At 41.0% G+C, this 12,020-nt stretch overlaps 1 protein-coding gene and 1 long non-coding RNA gene across 7 annotated transcripts in view; one reads left to right on the top strand and one right to left on the bottom strand.

Moving 5' to 3' along the window:
- KCNC1 (potassium voltage-gated channel subfamily C member 1) overlaps positions 1-12,020 on the bottom strand; it is a 157,038-nt gene that overhangs the window by 110,242 nt on the left and 34,776 nt on the right. The gene's annotated exons all lie outside the window — the stretch shown is intronic.
- LOC119858064 overlaps positions 1-12,020 on the top strand; it is a 108,354-nt gene that overhangs the window by 70,811 nt on the left and 25,523 nt on the right. The window contains exon 1 of one of the 4 annotated variants that reach the window (XR_006282360.1): positions 55-164. The exons of 2 other annotated variants lie outside the window; for them this stretch is intronic. This is a non-coding gene — a long non-coding RNA (uncharacterized LOC119858064). Of the gene's footprint in view, positions 1-54; positions 165-282; positions 487-12,020 lie in introns of those variants that run through there. One more of the 4 variants, XR_006282358.1, reaches the window with a different exon arrangement.

The raw sequence follows: 12,020 nt of genomic DNA on the forward strand, positions 1-12,020 counted from the left end.
ATACATGGCCCTTTTAAAAGACCTGGAAAAGCTCAGTTTAGAGGACAGGAACTACAGGAAGTGGGTTGGGGGTCTGTGGTAGGTCCTGGTGCACAGTGACTCCCAGGCTGGAGGAGAACTGGGGAGAGATGCAAGGAGCAGAAAGACTCCCACAGAAGTCTTAGGTTAGTGGAAGATTCTTTAGAGCCCAGGGCAGGAGTCTGCAGAGGGCTGAGCCCAGAAGGGGTGGTAGAGTGAGTGGGGAAAGGATGGATGGGCCCTCAGGGAAGAGGGGCTGTACCTGGTCTGAGACTGGGGACAAGATTCTTTTGCGTTTGGGGTTTTGTTTGGACCTTAATGCCCCAGAAGAAGTGGACCCGTATGTGACTCAGCCTGAGATCTAAGTCACCTCAGCAACTGAACATGTTGAAAGCTGTGGATGGTGTTGAAGGCCCAAGAGACAAACTGAGTCAGGGTGTCTGCAGTAGCCTTTCATGCCACAATGGGGTGCACTCAGAGTCTGCATCCTACTGCATACTTAAATTTGCATATCTAGGCTTAGAATTTTGGCCTGGGTGTCAAAAGCGGGGTACCTAAAAACTGAGACTTGGAAAATTAAAGGCTGGTTTTGAAATATTGTGGCTTAATTTCTGCTCAGCTTTTTTGTTTAACAACAAGACTGTTTCCGAAAAATTATAGTGAAAGCAGGCCCTGGCATCCAGGGGAAGGCTGTAAAACATTTCCCATCTTCAGGCCTTGAGATCCAGCAAAGCACAAATATGGGTATCACTGTAAGCACTCAATGACTACTCACAAGCATAAAGTTATGCGAGTGCTCTCCTGGATCAAGGTTTATTCTTTCTACTCTAGTGCAACTGCTCAGTGAAGGCATTTGCAATGCCTTCCATTTTCTAGTCCCCTTTTTAACAGTCACAAGCTGATTTCTTTTCAAAGATGAGTAACAATTGGCCTTAAATTTCATGTGGACATTGGGAGCTTTTCACTAGTTTTTCATTCTAAAGAATACATTGAAGACTTTGTTTTAGAACCCCAGGACAATTGGCTCAGTGATTTTCCTTGTTGGTCATGGTATCTTCAGTAACCATTATTTAGTATTTAAAATGGTTCATAAGGTCAGAGAGGCCTTTTTATTTCATTAGAATGAAACTAAGACTACAGATAAGTCATTAAGGAGGCTATAAATCCCTATGCTTGTGTGTGTGTTTTAACAATGATTTGTAGTAAGCTTAGCATAATCTCTTTAAAATTTTAAGTAGAGTAAATAGGAACTGCACTGGACACTTCATATTTCAGGAGAGTTTCCAGATTGACATCAGTGGTGTTACGTTAGGCATGAATTTGGCCCACTTTGTTGTGGAGTATATAATGAAAAAATGTAAGAGGAAAAAAAGATTTTGGACTTGATTCTGATTTCACTGTGAATCAGGAAAGCACTCATCTAAAATTAATGGAGTTACACTGCTGTAAAAGTGATCTAAGAACAGATTTAGACCCAGCATCTCCAAATTACAATCGCTAATAGCAAACCGCATATAAGATTCACAGAAATAATCTCAGGTTTCAGAGTAGCAGCTGTGTTAGTCTGTATTTGCAAAAAGAAAAGGAGTACTTGTGGCACCTTAGAGACTAACAAATTTATTTGAGCATAAGCTTTCGTGAGCTACAGCTCACTTCATTGGATGCATTCAGTGGAAAATACAAAGGGGAGATTTATATAATAATAATAATCTCCTTTTAATTACCTACCCACCAGTACCATTTTGCTGCGTTTTTGATCACATTGTTCAGTGGAATGGCACTCTAAGTAGTGGTGTATGTTGTAAACATAAATATCTAACAATTTACCAAACACAAGAATAGTACAGGAAGTACGGATGTTCTCTAATATCCTTATCATGCCATTGCCACACATGTAAACAAATGAAAAGTTAGCATGTAGCCTGAATTCAGGATTGGACCCTATCCATGAGAAAGAGCATAGCGTCGAAATAGATTACAGCATTTTCTACTGTGAAATGAACATGTGTGTGAAAATGATACAACCAATTTTCTTGCAAGGTTACAAAATATTTAGAATGCTAAAAATGCACTTTTCCAATATCCTTCTTAAAATATTTCCTTTTAACCCAATTGAATTGGTTTTCTTAGCTATAATTTTGAACCTGGTTGTATTGTCATTAGACTTATTGTGTGAATACTCTGTCTGGTCTGGTGAAATGGGCTTATTTTTGAATTTCAGTGTTCATATTTGGCTGTTAACAAGCTGTCAACTTCTTCTGTGAATTAGGAGGAGCAGACGAGGACGGGTTGAAGCTACAAGTTAAGACATGTGGTCCCAAGACATTCTAAAATGTATTGCTGGATTTTCAATGGTGGCTTATACCCAATTAGTCCTCTTTCATATTAAATGGGCACCATTAAAACACAGTGTTCCTTGGTTTTGCAGCCTGGAACCTCTCTGCACTTAGAATACCTTAGGTGCTCTTGTGATCACTGCAGAGTGTCAATGCCAAGAATGAAGTCCTGGCCCCATTAGGTAGGTTTACACTGCAAGGTAAACCCAGGATTAGTGGGACTTGAATCAGCTGACCCGTGTTAGGGAGCCAGAAGCAATGCATGGAGAGAGGGTATGGGGGGTCATGTGCCCACCCAGATTTGCTGTTTGGGTTGTACTGTCCATGCTCACATGGACTGAGCATGCTCAGTAACACTGCTGAAGCTGCTGCCCTCACTAGCTGCAGGTACGGGTTGTCTCTGTAGAGAACCCCGGGCTTGAGTTTCTTCGTTATATTTTAACCATGTGTTAAGACTTTTCTAACTTGTGCTCAAAGCTAGGGCTCTGGCATCCACATTGCTGTGTGCAGACCTGAGTCAAAGTAACCATATCACAGAGTCCATAGCACCCCCTGCCCCCCAAATTGTGGCTGCTCTAGCCTTAGGGCAGTGATGCACTGGGGGAAAACTTTACTGCCCACCGTGTATATTACCAAGAGGCAGCTCATTTTGCAAAAGGCTTCATCAATTCACTCTCCATTGCAAACCCAGGCGGCTCTCTGATAGTGTGCTTGCACAGAGAATGGGTTAACACTGAGCTGAGCTGTGGCCATTTGCAAAGAGGGCATGGCTTCCATTTTCAGTAGAGTGGATTGCAGATTGTTAGGCTAGAGAGGACTAAGGAAGTCATCCCATGGAATTGTGGGATACTTCCTTCTGACTCCCGGGACCCGAGTCAAACGAGGTTGCATCTATGCTGAAAAGCAATAGGGCTTGGAGCCTGGGTCCTGGTTTAACTTGAGCTCAGACCTTCCAGCCCTGCAGGGTCCTGGGACCCTGGATTAGCACAACTGTAGTGTAGAGGCAAGGGGGGTGAGGCTTGAGCCTGAGGTCAAGCATATTCTTTCGTTACAGCATAGACATATCCACTGAAGTCAATGGGAGTTTTGCTGTTGAATTCAGTGGAGTGAGGATTTCATCCCAATTGGCTAGTAATTAAATCACTTCATGAAAGTCCCAGATCTGCCACTGATGAAATTCCACAGGTGATAATTCTACTCCATAATTGCTATGAAAATGGAATGATGTTTACTACATTAAAACTGGCATTTCTCACATGAATGATGCTGTAATTTTTAGCGAAGTATAGAAAAACACAGCATTTCCACTGGCCCTGCCTGTTCCATGCCCATAACCTTCTGCAGCAGTCCAGTTCTCATGCAGGATGTCTGAGAAATTGAGTCATTTTTAAGATGTTAAATGAACCTGGTTGGAATTAATCTGAATGTAGCATTTTCCACTTTCCGCTTCTGGAAAACACTTCTCAGCTCACACTCTAGGCCTCCTGTAGTATCACTGAGAGATAGGCATGTTAGAAATGCTATAGAGAGGAAGAAATTGGGGTAATAGGAAAAAAGTATTTGGCTACAAATAAAATTTGTATTCTTACAGCCCCAGAAATCCTGTTAGCTTTCTATCTGAATAAGTGCGCTATCCCCACCTAGCTTCCCAAAGGACATTGCCCAACTAGAGACCAAGACTCTCCATATTTTCCACTGGATGCATCCGATGAAGTGAGCTGTAGCTCATGAAAGCTTATGCTCAAATAAATTTGTTAGTCTCTAAGGTGCCACAAGTACTCCTGTTCTTTTTACGGATACAGACTAACATGGCTGCTACTCTGAAACAAGACTCCCCAGTAACATTGGGTGAGGGAGTCTCAATTGCCATTTATTCTTTTACTTCTGACATTTTTACAAGATGATCAACTACTCTCCTCTCCTTATCTGATGTTCAGGAGATGAGGAGGGGTCAGTCAGTCCACTCTCCATACTGCTCCTTTGGAGGGCCAGTAAGTATATCCATTCTTGCCAAACCCATCTGATAAGGATCTTCTGGGGATTAGGTGGCCGGGTCATCCCCAACCCCATCCTGTATCTGTGGGACCAGAATATTCACTGTTGGGTCTTCAGTGCTGCCATTGTCCCTTTTAGCCTCAAACTGAGATTGTAACCCACATTGGACCAATGCCCCATTGCACTTTGGAGCCATCACAAAGCAGATACCTGTAACTAAAGCCAACTAAAACAGTGTTTCTGAGTGAGTCACTGCTCCTACATTTAGTAATGATACCGAGCAAGACTGGAGGGAGAAGCAATTTGCTCCTCAGTCAGATGCTACTGTCAGTGACCCCTTTTGAAATCCTTTAAACTAGAAGTGGATATCTTAAAAAGACTATTTCATTCTGCTAATGTTTGGCGAGGAAGAGTTGTACAGATAAATTGGTTCTGAAAAGCAATATGGCTACACTGTGGCTTTTTTGCTGAGGAAATTGGTTAATTACTAAACAGGACAACAAGCCCCATTGAATAAGAATGAAATTAAACTGCCCTTGTTCACTCTGACTAGACATATTTTAGATTATGCTATTTTATTGGGGGTGAGAGTGGGTAAGCGAGCAAAGAACATCTTTCTCAGTCTATTTTTTCCTCTTGATATTTATTAACAAGCCCTGTGAGAAGAAGAATGGTTTGAGTCTTGTGCAGTTCAGTGTCACCTTTCTATTAAATCTGGCTGCATTTTGCCTTAAATATTACAACACAATAAGAGGCCTATACTATCATTTTCCTCACAAAGTAAATAAAAGGTTTCTTGCTACCCAGTGGGTCATCTCATTTTCTCCCAGCAGTTCATACAGCTGCTGCATGTAGAAAAAAGTGTTCTTGCTGTATTGACTTGTTTGTCATAAAAAATTAATCACTTCCCCTTTGATGAAGGGTGATAAATAATGACCCTCAAAGTGTGCTGTGGTCTCAAGTGTACTTAAAGCTCTCAGCTTTTACTGGAGGAATTGAATGGATATCTGTAGGTCATGATTGCACACTGGTATCATAGGAACAAAGCTTACTGTTGAACAATTCCATCTAGAATAAAAGCAATAAACCCACAGTATGTTTGAGTAACCTTGGCAGAAGGGTTGAGTGTAACATAATTGTCCTAACTCCCCGCCCCCATCCCTCTTTCTCTCTCACTCATACACACACACACACAGACTCTTACACATTTTACATACAGAATCCTGGTGCATTTTGCTGCCAACCCAGGCAAATTAGGTACAGAAATCCATGTGCAAAATACATGAAATCTCATTGTACCTAACTTACATGAGAGTCCATGACCAATTGGAACATGGCCCATGCAAACGCAGCCAGTTATTTGCACTCACACTTATTCAATTTGCATGTGCAAACTGAAATAATTGCACACATCTGTTAAGCATGTAGCTGTATGTCTACACTATTAGAAAATCAGGCTCATGATTTCATATCACTATCAACTATAGTCAAACACATTTTTGAAGTATTGGTCCATTCCAATATTCCTCTGCTTGTTTAAAACCCTCCAAAGTCTTATAGACAATATCTGTAAGATAGGTTGGAAAATGTACTCCCTTTCCTGCTACCCTAGCCTTTGCTTGTTTTATGTTGCTCCATGCAATATATTGGTATGAGAGCCATTTCCTCTGCATCTCCTGACATTTGGATCCACCATCCTGAATCTGTGTCTGTCTTTCCATTTCATTTCAAAGCTCAGCTGCAAAACTTCTTTGTACTTTGTCTATAGTTCTCTTTTTTTCTTTTCCCCATCTGCCTGCATTTTTACATTGCTTTAATTTCCATAAAGCACTTTGTAAGATAATTTATGAAAGATACTATGCAAAACAATTGATATTGTAACTGTCTGTTGTCAAAGGGCAAAATTCTCCTTTCAGGTCTGCTCACTAGGACAGCAGCCCATTATTCTGCTCTTCTTACTTGTGTGGAATGTCCACTGATGGCACTGGGAGTTCTGCATAGAACCATAGGACTGGAAGGGACCTTGAGAGGTCCTCTAGTTCAGTCCGTTACACTCATGGTAGGGCTAAGTATTATCTAGACCATCCCTCACAGGTGTTTGTCTAACCTGCTCTTAAAAATCTCCAATGATGGAGATTCCACAACCTCCTTAGGCAATTTATTCCAGTGCTTAACCTCCCTGGCAGTTAGAAAGCTTTTTCCTACTGTCTAGCCTAAACCTCCCTTGCTGCAATGTAAGCCCATTGCTTCTTGTCCTATCTTCAGAGGTTAAGAAGAACAATTCTTCTCCCTCCTCCTTGTAACAACCTTTTATGTACTTGAAAACGGTTATCATGTCCCCTCTCAGTCTTCTCTTTTCCAGACTAAACAAACCCAATTTTTTCAGTCTTCCCTGATAGGTCATGTTTTCTAGACCTTTAATAATTTTTGTTGCTCTTCTCTAGACTTTCTCCAATTTGTCCACATCTTTCCTGAAATTTGGTGCCCAGAACTGGACACAATACTCCAGTTGAGGCCTAATCCACACAGAGTAGAGTGGAAGAATTACTTCTCATGTCTTGCTTACAACACTCCTGCTTATACATCCCAGAATGAAGTTTTCTTTTTTTGCAACAGTGTTACACTGTTGACTCATATTTAGCTTGTGGTCCACTATGACCCCCAGATCCCTTTCCACAGTACTCCTTCATAGGCAGTCCTTTCCCATTTTGTATTTGTGCAACTGATTGTTCCTTCTTAAATGGAGTACTTTGCATTTGTACTATTTACTTCAGACATTTTCTCCAGTTTGTCCAGATCATTTTGAATTTTAATCTTATCTTCCAAAGCACTTGCAACCCGTCCCAGCTTGGTATTGTCTGCATACTTTATAAGTGCACTCTCTATGCCATTATCTAAATCATACGTATGAAGAGCAGAATACCAAAGTTGAGCTCTGTGTATCTTTGAGAGGAAACTTTAGTCTTAAAGTGGTAATATGTATTATCTTGTCTAGTGTCTGTCTGGATGACTGTTTAAAAAAACACAACAAATCTTTTGCGTGTTTGTGTAATGAGCTGCGTATTTTATGTGCATAACGGATTAGGAGTGAGAATGCTGTAGGTGTCGTATTAGAGTGATCTTTATGAAGGGGCATTATAGAGAGGAAAAATCTAAATGTAAAATATTCAATTATTATTTAAACAGCTCTGTGCAGAATGTGTCGAGGAAAGCAGGTAAATCAGAGAGAGGACAAGACGTTGTGTGTAAAATAATCCATGCAATGTGGTTGCCACTATAAATATTAAGGTAAAAGGCAACTTTTGGGGAATTTCCAATCTTTTTTTTCTTTTCATCAATTATGCCCTAAATAACTGAGGATTTTGTAGTACTTTTTTTTCTCACTCCTCATTGCTTTTTTTCTCTGTTCTGGGAATCTGCCAGATATTCTTGGATTCTTGGTTTGGGTCATGATTCATCTGGGTTTTAAATCATACAAGATTTATTGGTTTTAGATTTTGGTCAGGGTCATACATCCTTGAACCTTGCTGCTATTGCTGGTTCTTAATCAATCATTACCTCTTTCCCCTGTTTCCCTATTCTTGGTCTTTAATGGATGTGAATTCACATGGCCAAACTGGATTTTGACTGTTATCTTATGTAGTATTAGTGGAGCACAGAAGACTATATTACCATTCCAGACATTGCCAGGACTCATCTGACTTAGTATAATATGGAATGGAATACAAAGTATGGGTTCTATTCCCATTGCAGACAGGGGGCAAAACTCCCACTGACTTCAGTGGTATAGCACAACTAATAGATGTGAAATTTAAAATCCACCGTATCTTGAACTGTTTGTTGGTCATTTGAAAAATCCGCTTCTCCTTTCTGCTTGCTTGATACAAAAGGTTCATTTTGTTAGCTCTGAGTTGTGACCCAGATATTATATTTGTCACTGTCTAATCCTTACAGTAAATATCAACCAGGAGTTAACATTATCTGCTGAACTACTTGAAGATCATTCAGAATGGTAGGTTATGGGCTGTGTAGATGAATAATGCGACATGATATGACTTCACATAATTGAATAAAACACAGATGGTACATGTATTGTTCTTGATGTGGGAAAATGCAGCCTAAATAATTAGCATGTTTGTAGCTGACACACAAACTACGTTTTCCTGTTTGACAAAATTTGTTGACCTCAGTAAAAATCACCTGCAGCTACTCATAAAGAGTTCTTTTCTTTTCTTTTCTTTTCTTTTTCATCTGGGTTTTGAAATAGCTATTGGTAAAGCACAGAAGTTGCTGTTGTGCAGTTGAAAACGTCTGCAACACACAGGACCAGATTTTTAAAGGCATTTAGATGCCCAACAATACGGATAATCACCTAGTGGGGTTTTCAAAAGCACCTCAGCAGGGAAGGCACCAACCTCTCATCGAAATCACTGTAGTTCACTATTGAAATCAATGGGAGCTAGGCACTTAACCTCCTTAGGAGCTTTTGAAAATTCCACTAGGTGCCTAATTATCTAAGTCTAGCCCACATAGCCTTCAATAACTTCCATGGACAACCCAGAAAGTACAAGGCTCTGACTGACCACTAAGCTGTTCATGACAAGCTGCAGCTTTGCTCAGTGGCTTGTCTATTAGTTTTTCTAAGAAACAGAATATTACCTTGTGACCTCGGGGCAGCCAAAAGATGTGGCCTGAACTCAGAGGACATAGTATGATGTTGTCTTTCCTGAATGTAGATTGGCCCCCTGCACACAGATTTGTGTGAAATCTGGACAGTGATGTTGGAGATTCTGGGCTGGATTCACCTACTAACACAGTAAATTTGCTGCTTTGTCTTCTTCCCTGTAGGCTTGAAAGTCAATCATAAGGCACGATCATGTCCAGCAGAAGAGCTGAATCAATAGGTTAACCAAGCCTAGCCTTTCACATTGCACTATGCTTTCAGGCAGGGAGGCACATGAAGTCTTCCTGCAGCTGAAAGAGGTGTGTGTTGTGGGGGGGGGGGAAGACAATGGAGGAGGAGGGAGGAGAAGGAAAGGGGAAGAAGGTGGGAAATTGTAGAGGCACTCAGACAGAAGGAGGATAGAGATCATGGGGTCCTACTGAGAGAGCCAAGGAGAAGCTGCAGGGGGAACATTAAAGAAGTGTTCCTGTCCCAGCTGACAGATGGCAGATGTGTAGCTGTAATTGTTTAAAAGGAAGCTAATCCATAGGGGACATCTTCAGTGTGGCCTTTGGGATTTTACGTCTTTCTAGTTTTTTTTGCCAATTCTCTGCAGTGCTGGGCAGCCTCATTGCTTCCACTCTGTTGGCTGTCACAGCCACTCTGGGTGATGTCAGCCTGTCACCACTGGAACAGCTGTTGAGCTGTAAGTGTACTGCTGTTTGCCTTGCAGGGGGCCTATCCCTTATTACTAGGCAAGGCAGACTGCAATATGCTCACCGTTCTGCAGCAGTTCTGGTGGTGACATGCTGATATCACCCAGAGCAATGACAAGCAGCCACAAGGGTGGTAGGAATAGCACTTGCCTGATGTGAAAGAAAATGTTAAAACGATAAAGCAGCGCTGCCTCGTAAGACAGCCCTATTGACTACATCTGGTGTGTATCAGAGTCTCTCTCGTGTAAATTAATGGCATAAAATACAATGTTATATGTAGGTTATAAATGCAGCTACCGTACATAGAGTCCTTCTTGGATTATTTGAGGGCTGCAGCAGAGGATAGAAATCACCATTATTATGCACTGACTCCATTCAGGCACTGCATCAGGGGCAGCTCATTTAAGCAGCCTTTGTAGTATTTGGGTGTAACAGGAGAACTGCTGGGATTTTCAGACAGAATCTCCATGGTATATCTTTCTAGGCTGTACAACCAGCACAGTAAATGGTGTCCATAATAGATGGCTCAATCTTGCTCTCATTCAATTTGGGAGTAAATCTATTCTTGACTTAGGTAGGAGCAGGTGTGGGCTTGGAAGAATTAGCAGGTGCAGAAGTGTTTCGATCCATTGGAAGGCTAGCATCACTATTTCACTCAGTCATTCACTGAGGCAGGAAAATTGTTTGGTTAATAACTCTCTAATTATGGCAGTCCCATTTAAATATGAACCTTAGGAACTGGACTATGAGACCTAATAGAAGTCTCTGAGCAATTACTGGCACTTTTAAAGAGGATACTGACAATCTCCCTGTAGACTAAAATGCATATTGTAAAACAAGAAAGGACTGTGATGAATGTTATTCGAAAAACAGTTCAGGAGTTTAAGTTTATCTTTGAAAATCGTTTCAAACTCATTTGTCTTCTGTCTACTGTAACTTGCATGACTGGACAAATTATGCTGTAGCTAGAAGTCAGTGAAACCTGGGAACCCTGAAGAAATTTAACAAACCAGAGACTGGGTTTGAAGCTATTACACGAACTTGCCATGCTGCAGATGTAGTATCTGCCAACTCTTCTAAGAATATTCTTCTAAGTAGAGCAGCAGGGCTGGGGGAGCAATAGTTTGATCCATTGCAAACTTGTTTTCGAAAGGCATTTTGAGTTGCCTAAGGTTTTAAATTCTGTGCATTGAAATTCTGAACTCTGAATTTTAAATTGCCCTTTTAAATGAAAGATATGGAGCCTGACCCTCATCATCTTTTCTTTTCAGTCACTTTGAAGTGCTTGCAAACGGTTGGCATCCTGCCCTGAATTTACTTCCCGAGATAAATACACACATCAGACCTCTTTCAATAAAAAGGGAATGAAGAAGAGTTTCTCCTGCTCTTATCTTTCATTTCATTACATTTTCTGTCTCTTTTATTTACTGTAGGTAGCTTGTGTGTGTGTGTGGGTGTGTATAACAAACAAATTGCTAGATGAGTTGTGATTCAACTATTGCTCTCCATAAAGAACAGCTTCAGCAATGAGAGGATCTAGATTTATTGTTTTGAAGCTTTCGCTGGTTATCAAGAATTTTGTTTTTCTCCAAAAGATTTCTATTTAGAAGTGTGTTGGCCAGATCCTTTGCTGGTGTCAGTTGGCATTGCTTCACTACTTTCAATGGAGCTACACAGATGTATACCAGCTGAGGATCTGGCCCATGTGTTTCTAAATGAACTTAGTATTATGGAAGGTGCTAGGTTGGGAACATGGAAAACCTAATACTTATAGTACCAGTGCAAGCAGCGCTTCTATCCTGGCTTGGAGCAACCACCTTTGGGGAGGCATATGGTAGTTCAGTCTCAAATGCCAATTCATTCTTTTAACTCTTTATTGAAACTAACTGGATGGATGTTTGGTGAACCTATCTATTTCTCTACTTTAGAGTTTTATATCACCATCCATCACTTCAGGACCAGAGCATCTTCTATGTAAATGTGGTTAGCAGTCTCATAATCCCTAATGAACTTCATGGAGACACTGGCTCTTCTTCCTTTGAGAGGTATTAAAGCTCTGTTTGCAGTAGGGTTGTGGTTCTGTTTGAGGGAGGCCAAAGGGAGGGGTGAAATTGGGTAGGGAGAAGGGGGTATCCGTGTTGTGAATGTCATTCTTGTTATGGCAAAAGGCTTTGTCAAAGATGGGGGTTTGTGGCAGGATCCAAATTCACCTAATCCCTTCTGGAAGTTTGTTCATAGTTTGAATCCCTTGAGGATAGAGGTGAAGGGATCTGTGTCATGTCACTAAATCCC

The sequence above is a fragment of the Dermochelys coriacea genome, chromosome 6 (assembly GCF_009764565.3).
Source record: "Dermochelys coriacea isolate rDerCor1 chromosome 6, rDerCor1.pri.v4, whole genome shotgun sequence".
In the NCBI taxonomy this organism is placed as follows: Eukaryota; Metazoa; Chordata; order Testudines; family Dermochelyidae; genus Dermochelys; species Dermochelys coriacea.